The sequence below is a fragment of the Thamnophis sirtalis genome, unplaced genomic scaffold (genome assembly GCF_051295495.1).
Source record: "Thamnophis sirtalis isolate CommonGarterSnake01/CBP01778 unplaced genomic scaffold, rThaSir2_p1.2 scaffold_8, whole genome shotgun sequence".
NCBI classification, from domain to species: domain Eukaryota; kingdom Metazoa; phylum Chordata; class Lepidosauria; order Squamata; family Natricidae; genus Thamnophis; species Thamnophis sirtalis.
The window spans coordinates 56,699,787-56,712,401 of record NW_028261388.1 but is presented as its reverse complement, the minus strand read 5'-3'; the positions used below and the strand labels follow the sequence as shown (position 1 = coordinate 56,712,401).

At 38.5% G+C, this 12,615-nt stretch overlaps 1 long non-coding RNA gene across 3 annotated transcripts in view; it reads right to left on the bottom strand.

Moving 5' to 3' along the window:
• LOC106550875 (uncharacterized) overlaps nt 1–11,826 on the bottom strand; it is a 193,300-nt gene extending 181,474 nt beyond the window's left edge. For all 3 annotated transcript variants that reach the window (XR_015697530.1, XR_015697529.1, XR_015697531.1), the window contains exons 1-2: nt 11,588–11,826; nt 10,399–10,511 (exon numbers count right to left, since the gene is read on the bottom strand). This is a non-coding gene — a long non-coding RNA (uncharacterized LOC106550875). The remainder of the gene's footprint in view (nt 1–10,398; nt 10,512–11,587) is intronic.
• Between the last annotated feature and the right edge of the window lie 789 nt (nt 11,827–12,615).

Sequence of the window (12,615 nt, the reverse complement as noted above, 5' to 3'; positions counted from 1 at the left end):
ATTATTCACAAACACTTCTAAATATAAGTTTCTAATGAGCCTTTCCATAATTAAAAGGGAGGAAAAACAATAAAAACAAATCGACTTCAAACATTTATATCATAAAAAAATAGCTTTTCTTAAGAGTTTCTTTGAGGCCTGGGGGAGCAGGGTTTGGGGCACTGCAGAAAAACAATATCATCAAACAGTTTTGGAAGGCAGACAAGAATTATATATCTCAATGAAACCAGTTAAGAAAATAAAAATCTGGGAAATTATATCCTACTTCATTGTATTTTGAACATATAAATCTATTCAAAGTAGCAAACAGAGTGGATGAGCTTGCAATAAATCATAATTTGAAAAGATTGTGCACTCTTTATAAATTTTGGTTATATATCTATAGTTTACTTTGTCTAAATATGGAATCCTATAAGATAAAGAAGTATGGAACCATAAATTGTAGAATGAGTCAGTAATTGCAAAAATATTGTATATAGATTTAAAAGATGAAAAGGAACAGATACAGCAGTCAAACTTCATTTAAACTTCAAAACATCAAGTTTAAGAGGTTTTTTTAATGTGGCTATTTCCCGCATTTTAAAAGCCACATCTTCAAAACATTTCATGAAGGTTGCCTTAATATAGCAACTCAAATTAATCAGACATTATTCACCTTACATATAATGGAGGAATTAAAGGAAGATAGAAATCTATACCAGTACAAGAGATCCAATGTGGCATCAGTAGCTGATCAGCATCAGAAGTTACATAAATATATAACTGGATAAGGGTTAAGATTAAAGTTAAGGTTATGGTTAAGTGCAAGAGAAAAAAATAAGTTTATAGTCTAAAACATTGTACTGGAATATGCGGTCATTGTGTTGCTTCGCACCCTAATAATTGTTTGAGAAGGGTTCTTATAGAATTTCCAACTCCTTTAACATGATGATCGTTGATGTCCAAGCTAATAAAAATGGAGTATATATCATGTATCTGTTATTTTAATTAATTTTATAAACAAAAAGGCATTAGGATTTATAAAATGGATTTTTAGTTGTAAGTCTTTGTCCCTCATCAATGTTCTATATATCAGTTTCATCAGATACCCTCCCCCCACCTCCCAAGAAGTCACTGTTCAATATCTATGAAGAATTTTCTGGAAGGCTGTTGTTGGAAACTGGAAGCAATAAAGCTCACTCTTAGGTCTACTTGCATATATTTACATTTGGATCCAACTAAACAGAATTCCACAAATTAGGTACAAGATTACAGAACTTTAGGCTTTAAGCATTCATCCATATTAGTTCCCTACATATCTAGATGAAATTTTTCCTATTATAATAGTGATTATTTCTTCAATAGTGTACCCAGATTAAGAATTTTGCAAAATGTTTGGATAATTTAATTAATGTACACTGATATTTCTATAATTATTGAATGTTATATAATTATCACTTTTTCCAAAGGCATTGCATTGGGCTGAATAATATTGACCAAGTGAATCAGGTTGATATCTCAGAATTAATTATGGAAGGCTGTTGGGTTTTAAAACATACAAACTTTCTGTCCTGGCTATTTTTAAATAAATTGTCACAATGCTGTTCTAGTTGATAAGCATGCATCTGCTCCAACTTATTTTTACGTCTTGTTTTTCTCCTTTGTTTAATAAATATAATATTTGTACAAGATTCCCCAGCTTTATGCAAACTATTAATGGTTGCAAGATATTTAAATATGCCACTTTTCACTTTTGGAGCTTCTCCGCCTCTTCTTCATTCCCTTGTGGAATACAATTAAGAGAGAAAGGAGTCAGCTGTGTTCAGAGAAATTCCAGGATAGTTGAATAGGCTAGGAAATTTTAAAAAACATGGAAAAAAGAATGGCAACTATTGCCATGCCACTGCAAAGAAACTTGATGGCTCTAGGCATCTTAACTTTTAATCTTTCTTAGCTATCAACAATGTACTGCCATTTTAGATGAAGTCTGCATTCTCTAATTGCTTAATGTCACTTTTTAAAAACAGAATTACTGTCTCATCCCCATTTCACACAGACTTCAATACATCAACCCAAGAGCTCTTCATACAGACTTGGCATGCTTATACACATGCGCACACGTGCACGTGCATACATATACACATATTTAGATTTCTCTGAATCTTTTTGCAATTTGTTTCAGGTTGAGGAATTCTTTCCACTCAAAAGAGAGAAGTCAAAAACTCAACAATTACCGTATTTTTCACACTATAAGATGATCCAGACCAAAAGACGCACCTAGCTTTTGGGAAGGAAAACAAGAGAAAAAAATCTGCCTCTACTTCCCAACAATTTGCCTCCTTGCAACAAGCAACAAACAGCAAACCTGGTCAGCTTCAGCACAGCCTGATTTAACACAAGCACCTAATTGGTGGTTGGATTGGCTCCCAGAATATCGCCAATCAGCTGGTCCGGGCTGGGAGAATCTCTGCTACCCATCACCATCATTGCTGTCCCCTATCGCTGCCTCTGCATGCCACATATTCAGCCTCTGCGCACTCCATTTTTGGCCTCCGCACATCCCGTTTCCAGCCTCTGCACATCCCGTTTTCGGTCTGTCCCAAGTTTACCAGGCAGTTTGCTGTTAGGAGGCAGATTTCTGGGAGGCAGCAATCAAAGGGTGGGGGACAGCAGGTGGGCGGGGCTTTGGCAACATTAGCTCTATAAAACACACAGACATTTCTACCCACTTTTGGGGGGAAGTGCATCTTATAGACTGAAAAATAGGGTACCGTATTTTCACGACCATAAGCCGCACTAAAAATCCTAAATTTTGATCCAAAATCGGCAGTGCGGCTTATAACCCGGTGCGCTTTATATGTGGAAAAAGATCTCCCAGCTGCTTTGCTCCTCGCGACTGCAATAGATGTCCAGAGGCGGCTTTTGGGGCTGGTGGGGATTGGATTTCCGGCTCGGTGGCCCCTGTCGCTTCTGGACGTTGTGGGGAGCCGAGGAGAGTGTGGGGGGGAGCGCGCGGCGGTTCTTGGCGCTCTGGGAGGCGGGAGAGGCGCGCGGTTTGGTTTCTCCTCCCTGGGCGTCGCGGCGGCGGCCCCGGGCGCGCCGATCCCCGTGTTTTTCGCATCGGGGCATGCTCTTGCAGCACGCCCCGATGCGAAAAACACAGAGATCGGGCGACGTCCAGGGAGGAGAAATCAAACCGCGCGCCTCTCCCGCCTCCCAGAGCGCCAAGAACCGCCGCGCGCTCCCCCCCACACTCTCCTCGGCTCCCCACAACGTCCAGAAGCGACAGGGGCCACCGAGCCGGAAATCCAATCCCCACCAGCCCCAAAAGCCGCTTCTGGACATCTGTGGCTCCCGGCGCTCCAGGAAGCACCGAAAGCAGCTGGGAGAGGCGCGCGGCTTGGTTTCTCCTCCCTGGACGCTGCAGCAGCAGCCCCAAACTCACCGATCCCAGTGCCTTTCGCATCGGGGCGCGCTGCAAGAGCATGCCCCGATGCGAAAAACACAGAGATCGGTGAGCCCGGGGCCGCCGCTGCGACGTCCAGGGAGGAGAAACCAAGCCGCGCGCCCCTCCCAGCCGCCCTCGGCGCCCCCCGGAGCGCCAAGAACCCTCGTGCCGCTCCTCGCGATGTCCAGAAGCGTCGGGAAATGTGCGGCTTATAACCCGGTGCGCTTTATATGTGGAAAAAGTTAAAAAAATTAACGTTAATTGATACTGCGGCTTTTAATCCGGTGCGGCTTTTGGTCGTGAAAATACGGTACTTTTTCTTTTAATTTTTTTTTGTTTTTTACAAAACCATTTTTGTTTTTTTTAATATTTCAGTGTTGTTAAACTTGTTTTGTTCATCTATTTTTATACACACCAACAGGATAGATTTCAATAACTGAAATCTTAATTTATCTTAAGACCAAACTTTTGTTACATAACCAATACTTTAATGAATATTCTTCTTTCATTTCCTCATTTCCTCATTTCCAATGTTATGTTTAATTGTGAAATGAAAAGCCAAATAATCCTAATACTTGTAATATTAATATCCTAATCTATGCTAATATTGGTAGAATATCCACTTTTTCTTCCCCTTCCATCTATATTAGAATATTAAGAATTTATTACATAAATAACATTGTATTGAAATAACATACAGTATCAAGATTTATACTAACATAGTAAAAAGGGGGAAAGTTCTGGCATAGCTTAAGAAGCAAGACCTATGAATCAACAAGACAGCCTTAAGCGCAAATCTGTTGCTATAAGCCATTAGAAGCTCTTAAGGAAATCATCTTCTGCTCTTAAAGCATGGTGAATAGTACTAACGCTGACTTTTCTTTCAGGCTGTTCTAAGGAGATTGAAATAATGTGTTTGAAACAGTGGGATTCCTTTCAAGTACCATACAAATCTTAAATATTTAATTTCTTTTTTCTATGTTCACATCAGTGTATCTATGGATTGGTTCACATAAAACATTAATCTATAATGTGGCTTGATTTATTTTGATTTAGCATGATTCATTAATCTGCTGTAGTTTATAAACTAAGGCTTCTTTCTTGGAATGGATTACAATATCATTTAAGTCTAAAACCATATTATGAGAGTATCATCTCACTCAACCATTGTTGGTATTGTTCCTGGTATTTCAATTTTGAGTATGTTTTTTCTTCTCCTAATTCGAAGGTTCCATCAAAATGATGAAATGTGCAATGGGAGTTTATGACATAACATCTATCCCTTAAGAACTTGCATGTAACATTACAAGTGTAAAAGCAGTGAAGTTTGTATTGTGATTCACATTTTGTCAATTGCAATCTTGTGTCCCACCATATATGCCTGATTTTTTTTCTTTATATATTGTTTAGGCTGCAATCATTTAAACAAATACGACCAATATGTTGTGTATTTGAAAATATATATATCACTTTTTCATTGAACTTATCTTATTACCTTAGAATATTAGCCATTTTAAGATGGTATTCTGAAGTCAACACAGTTTCAGCCTCTTGTTTTATTTGTTGTGTTTGAATTCCTACAATTATTTTCCTATAAATTTGTTAAGTCTTTTTAGATTGTGAAGCACTTGTGATTCAATTCCAAAATGCTCTGGAGCACACAGGGGTGCAAGCAGAGCCCTTCTGCAATTGTTTAAAGCAGTTACCATATTTTTTGGATTATATAACACATCTGACTATAAGACACACCTAAATTTAGAAGAGGAAAACAAAACAAAAGAGGTTTTTGGGGGCTTTTCAGCCCTTTTCCAGCCTTTTTTCTACCCATTTTCAAGGCTTTTTTTTGGCCCTTTGTCGATGCTTTTGTGGCCTGCTTTGGGGACTTTTGGGGCACATTTTTTAGGCTTTTTGAGGCTTTTTTTAGCCAATTTCTGAGGCTTTTTCGGTCCATTTTTCAGGGGGGGTATCTATTTTTGAGGCTTTTTTCAGCCCGTTTTCAAGGCTTTTTTCAGCCCTTTTTCCCCAAAACAAAATGGGCCAAAAAAAGCCTTGAAAACTGACTGGAAAAAAGCCCCCAAAATGGGCTGAAAAAGGCCAAAAACAGGCCCGGATGTGCGGAGCCCAAAAAATGGTCGGGGGGGTGGCTGGGGCTTCAGCAATATTTGGTATATAAGACGCATAGACATTTTCACCCCCTTTTGGGAGACAAAAAAGTGTGTCTTATGGTCCGAAAAATACAGTATGTTTTTCCTAGAACTGCAACAATATGAACTTTAAAGAAGCACCAGAGAAGTTTTCTAAAACATCTTTATGCGACCCAATCCAAAACATTGCATAGCCCAATTATCTATACTGGCAGAAAAAGATTTTATTTATTTATGACCTGAATAGCTTTTATAATATTATTTCATAATTTTTAATTGTTTCCTATGAACTCCTATTTATATTTTGATAGTTTATTATATTTGTCCTCATAAATTAGTTGAACGTTGAGTATGTGAACCATTTAGTTATGACATTTACATGCAACTTGTAAATTAAATATTGCTGTTTATTCTTCTGTTCTCCCATATCTACTATGATGTCAAGTGGAAAGTTTTCATCTTGCTCAGATTCTCATTCATTATCCAATGAGACTGTAGTGACTTTTTCTATCATCCAATGATATTAAATCTAATGAAATTTCATTGTTTTGAAGTATTTTAGTGGCTGAATTGTAATATATTTTTAATTGTAAGCCATCCAGCATCATTAACTGAGATGGGAAGCTTAGTAATTGAAAAAATGAATAAATAAAAAATAAATAAATTTGGAAAATTTAAAATATAAAAGGATGAAAATCTCTAAAAGTGTCTCTGTGTATATACATGTCTGTGTGTGTACACATACACATACAGCTTTGACACGTTCATATTACCAAGTGTCTGCTTCTGCTTTCTCCTGATTCATTCTGGCACCTCTCTGTAATTTAGTGCTTTTTTAACAAAAATATTTTTTTAAAGTAACTTCTCCCTGTTTTTTTTTCTATCTTTCTCCACTGGCAAAAGATGAGAGAATAAAATCCTGATAAGTTTGAGAAAATTCTATTGAACTAGCGTTATCACAATTATAGTTCCAATTCAATCTACCTCACTGGCTATTATTATTGAGATAAAATTAGGGGAGACCTCATGTAAATTACATTCAGAAGATAGATGCCAATGGTGACAACAGTACTTATAATGACAATAATAATACTTTATTTACCATATTTTTCAGATTATAAAACACTCCAGACTACAAAATGCACCTAGGTTTTGGGGTGGGGGAAAAATCTACCATAATGACAATAATACTGTATCATATTTTTCGGACTGTAAGGCACTCAGACTAGAAGACGCACGTAGGTTTTGGAAAGGGGGGGAGGGAAATCTGCCTCTGCCTCCCAGCAATTTGCTTCATTGCAGCAGACAGCAAACAGCCTGGCCAGCTTCAGCACAGCCTGATTTAGCATGAGCAGCTGATTGGTGGTTGGATCAGCCTCCCAGAATACCCCGTTCCAGGCTGCAGGGATCATTGCCACCCATCAGCGTCATTGCCATCCATTGCCGCTGCTGCCTATCACCACATCTGCACACCCCACTGGTCCATTTTTGAGCATCCAAACCCGAACAATACTATCATTTTACAAATAGAATACATTTTTCTAGGAGCACAATACATGCTCCTTCAAATTGACAAGGACTTTGATTCTATGAAATACCTTTCATGTGATTAAGATTGCATTTTTCATCAATTGGCTTATGTGACTAATGTTGTTCAGTCGCTAAGTTGTGTCCAACTCTTCATGACCCCATTCAAATATTCCATTGAATATTGAATTTAGAGTTCAATATTGTGGTATCAAGTCCTCCCATTTGCTGTCACAACAGGACTTACTTTTAACTATAAATATTTTTTAAAAAGAACTTTCTCAGGTTTAGTGCTTTTGGAAATAGGAAATGTAATTCAATCAGACCTGTAGGTACTTGCTGCAATTCTTTGTTTTTTATACAAATTCAATTCTATGTGGGAATATCAGAGATTGAATTTGGGATGCCTTGCACACAAAGTCCCTGGTCTACTATTAAGATTATAGTTTATATTTTATACCCACAAAAGATTAAGGCTGTTGACTTTCATCCAAAGTCCAGATAAACCTACATGTATTACTATTACAATGTTTTCTTCCAATGCAAGAATGAGTTACAGGATGCCATCTGTGCTCACTGTATCTCCATCCTTTAAATTTGTCTGCAAGAAAAACTATCAGTACCTGCCTTTTGGCTGGAATCCAGTGTCTTATCATTATCTGTGCATTTTGACTCACATAAAAAAAAAATGTAGGGATCCATGTTGTGTAGGACTCAAAATAGCAGGAATGCAAGCTGCTGAGATGGCTGCATTGTAGAAATGGAGCCCAAATAGAATAGAAAAAAAGAGATAAATATCTAGTTTTTGATCATTTTTTTCCTGAGATTAATATACTTCATTACCGACAGTCTAACATTCACATGTTTGAATTATGTAACAGTTTAGTATATTAGTAGCAGTTTACACAAAAACATGGGAAATCTTGATGTTTTGGTAGTGTACAGTTGTCTTGTACTCTAATTAACTTGGTGAGCAGATCAAACAATACAGATCAAGCATTTGGAAAGTGATGAGTTTATTTCAATTATTTATGACAATTTATCATAATGTACAGTAATGCTACTTGTTGCCTAGTGATCTCTGTAATAAGAACCCTCAGCAGAACATTCTTCCTACTGCTTCTCTTACATTAGACATAATTGTTAATATTTTATGACTTCTTACTGTAAAAGGAATATATACTGCTACATTTTTACATATAAGATTATGAATTTATACATTCACTCACACGAGTAACTTCCAGGAATACAAGCAATTCAATAAATTTTAAATTTCTGGTTCCAAGTAGACAAGTTCTACGTATCAATTGTTCCTCTTCAAGCACCCCAATACCAAGTCCAGATTGCTATACTCTCAAGTAATTATATTTACTCAAATAAATCTTCTAAATATAAGAGAGATACAAGTATTCCCATGCTTGGATATAATGCTATAATGCCTATTCTCACCATTTGTTTCTGTCTCCAAGGAGACTGAATTTTTGATGGATAGTAAATGAACTATGTATATGGGCATTAGAGAAAGACAAATACATAACTAAGATTGTGGTGTTACATTTTTAAAGGTATTCAAGTAAATTGAAACACATTTGAGAAGGATAACAAGGATAATTTGTGGAGTACCTAAAAAAGACTGAAGAAACTGAAATGATTAGCCTTGAAAAGTATTGGGAAGGTGGGGAATAGAGAAGGGGTGGAAAGAAGGGGCGAGTGCCCTCCTCAAACACTTGTCACAGAGGTAAGTCAAGACTTGTTCTCTTAAAGTGCATGGCATAAGCATTTAAGTTACAGGAAGGCAGATTTGACAGTGAAATCAATTACCTGGAGTGGCAAAGGCCTCTGCTTTGCTAGATGTGTTTAAAAGGTTAGGTTCTTATTTGGGGGGATGCTTTAATTTTCATTCCTGTGCTGAACAGACGTTATACTCAGTGAACACTATGATTTTGAGACTGAATTCTTTTCTTTCAATTTAGTGATCACACACGTGATTAGTAAAAATGTTTTAAGTAAATTTCATACTTATTTTAATTCAAATTGGATTTGCTAGTAAAATTATATTGCTAACTAATTATATATCTTTTGCTCCTATTGCAATAATAAAACATTCTAACAATTTTCAATTTTTCCTTTAAAATGATCAGTTATTTCCATTGTAATGTATATTGCTGGCATGCAGTTTATATTCTTGTGCAACATGGCATATCAAATGTGAGAGTAAACAAAACTGTTAACTAGCCTAAAATAATTTAGAGGCAATGATCAGCAGTTCATCAATTTTGCTAACCATGACAGATTACCAAAATTTGTGGGCGCCACCAGATCTGGTCTCTCCTGAGTCAGGAGACAAGCAAGCTCTCACCTGTGATGTCACATGCAGTTTTGAAAGCATTCAGAATCAAGAAGCATTTTGCTTTCCAAGTATCTGTAAAACCCAGTGAAAGGTCAGTGTGCGTACTCTTTTCCTGAGCCAAGATAAGGATAAGCGCTCATTCCTGATGTCATGCTATGTTTTAGAGACATTTCAAAACCTCAGCATGATTTCAGGAAAAAAATCTCCCCTCCTTCTAATTTATCCAGAATCTGGAGAGGCATGGAAGCTCATTCTTGATAAAATGCTAGATTTTAGATGTGTATAGAAGCAGTGAGATGCCTTAGGACTCTATGGCTGCCTATGAACTCCAAGATGAGGTCAGAGACCTCACCTGTCTCCTGCAAGACAAAAAGATGTGTTCACTATTGGAAATTGCATAATTTATGCAAAGATTTTTCTTGTACTTATCACTTTTTAAAACATCTGATTTTCTTTATCTCACCAGCCAGGAAAATAATTTTACTATTCATCCCACAGTACTGCTAAATCCGCTTTTAACTACACTAGTGCTCTACACATGTTTACAGACACGTAATTCTAGTTCATTTTAACTTAACTGACTTTTTAAGAGGGTTGAGATTCAGTATAGAAATATGTTTCTGATTGTTATGCTAGACCACTCAAGGAGAAAATTGTCAACTTTAATTAGTATACTTGTGTTTGAAATAAACGTTTTACAGAGCATGTATATACACACATAATTTTGTTAGCTACAGCAGCAGTAACAGAAGACAACATTACATTTATTTAACATTATGTTATAAGTTTAAAATCTTCCAATTGTTATAAACATGCTTTTCTGTATTCCTTGGTTTTTTAAACTTGTTCAGGTCTAATGCATCTGATATTTTAAGTTAAATTCTGCCTAAAAGTGGTCAACTTTGAGAATACAGAAAACATTGCATAGGCAGATTAATCAATTTACATACCTGTGGTTTCTCAAGTTCCCAGAGCCTAGTCATGTGTATACTGTCTTTATTTTTTTCATAGAGAGCAAAACATAACTTCTACCAATGTTTGTAATTGGTTTTCACACTGCCACCTATAGTTAAATGGAAGAAATTAAATATATGTTACATCTGCTGTAGCTAACTGTCACATCCAAAACTCTAGTCCAGAATGCATGAAAAAGTCTCAGGCATTCCCACCAATACATGCATTATATCCATTAATTTTTTACAAGGTAATATAATCCCACTCACTCTCAGAAAGTTCAGTATAGGGTTTCAGCCTTTAAGTATTCATTTTATTTCATTGAAATTGTATGAAGGGTAAAAAAAAGTAAAATACCAACTTTGCCTTAATGAATGTTTTATCTGCTACGTTGCCTGATATAATAGTATATAAAAGTGAAGCAAATTGATGTGATTATCTAGTAATAAATGCAGACACCCTCATAAGCATATAGTTTACAAGAAATATTATTCTACAAAATATGTACACATTTTGGAAGCTAGTAAACAAAATTTAAAGGGAATAAAGATATATTAAGATATGTTCATACGTAATACAACTAATCTCAACCAACATGTTGATCAATCTCATCAGAAATCCTGATCACTTTATTATAATATTTTTAATATTCTTACATTTTTATATGCTTCTTACAAACAAGTCCAATGAGTCCCCTATCGGAGGTTTTTCCTTAGCAGTGCTATCCCATTGCCATCACAACTACTGTAGTAATAATAAAAGTTAAGTTGGAGACTAATCCCTTAAACACTGGGCACAGGTTGGTAGTGATTATTTTATCTTAAATCAGATTCCAATGCTCCGTTGCATCTAGCCTCTTCCTTCTTCCATGCAGGGCTGTGGACTAATGTCCTCCTTCCTCGAAATTACTCCTGAATAAAGATCGTGTTTTTGCACATGGCAAGCAACCCTCCCTGCCAACTCGACGCCAAGCCACTTGTCAAGGTACCTACACGCTGTTTTTGCTCTCTTCCCCACTACAGCTCCTCTAAGTCGAAATCGCAAAGTAACAACAAAACGCAAGGTAGTTCCGATATGCCCGCTAATGCTGCCATAAGCCACATCATACACATTTAGTTTACAGTAGCCTGCGTGTGCATTTTTAGATTGTCAGTGGTTAAAGAATTAAGGGAAGGAGAAACAAACCTCATTTTCCCTCCCTCGATTAGTCTTCACTACCATCCAGCCAAAGGAAGATATCAAGTTGTAAACCGTAATCTCTTGAGACTGAGAAAGACAGACTGGCACCCACGACATACACGTACCCAGAGCCATCCCGGACTCGCTGTTGGCTCTTGGATGCCGGCCTCCCATCTGCTGTCCTGTTCCCTCTTCCCCTCCCCAAATGCATGTCTGCAGCCACCACCGGCTGACAATGCGGTGGAAACGGGTGTTGCCCACCTGCGCACATGGGCTTCGGCTCTCCCTCGCGAGCACAGCCTCTCTTCCTGCTGGTGCCGCAGGATGAAGTGTCTGCTGCTCTTTGCAGCTCTCTGGACGCCCCCCCCCTCCCTCTCCTCTCATGCAGCCCGCTCCAAACAGCCAGGGGGAGCCTCACACTGCGGGTGCCGCTCCTTCGCCGCTTGGGATTCCTAAGGAGGGAGGGAAAACGAGCAACTCCTCTCCTACTCGTACGCACGCCGCGATTCCCGCCCCAGGCGGCCCGCCAAACGCGAGCGCGTCCTTTGTGAGATACATTCCTCCTGCCGGGTCCCCTACGCCAGCGCCCCGGAGCTTGCAAACTCCTGGCTCATAGAGTATAGCCAGTTCCTTCCCTCTTTCCTCCTCCTCTTCCTCCCCCCCCTTGCTTTTTGATCACATGCCCGCGTCTCAGGCGCCGCTTGCTGAGCGCAAACCTCACGCCAGCCTGCCAGCTGCCCACACACAACCAGTCCGCCCCCTCTACCCGCCTGTACTATGGGACGGAATACGCACGCACGCACACACCTGTCCAAACCATATGAAACACCTCACTACGCTGCCTTCTTCACTGCCCCCTTCCTTTTTGACCAGCCTCCACCACCGCGAAAACTCGTCCAGCCCACCTGTCTGCGTTCCCTCCCAACCACACACACACCCAGCCGCCCCTGCAAGCTAACCACCCACCCGCAGACTTGCAGAGCAAGAGCGGGCGAAAACGGGTGGCAGAAGCGCGAATTGATACGCTGAGACTT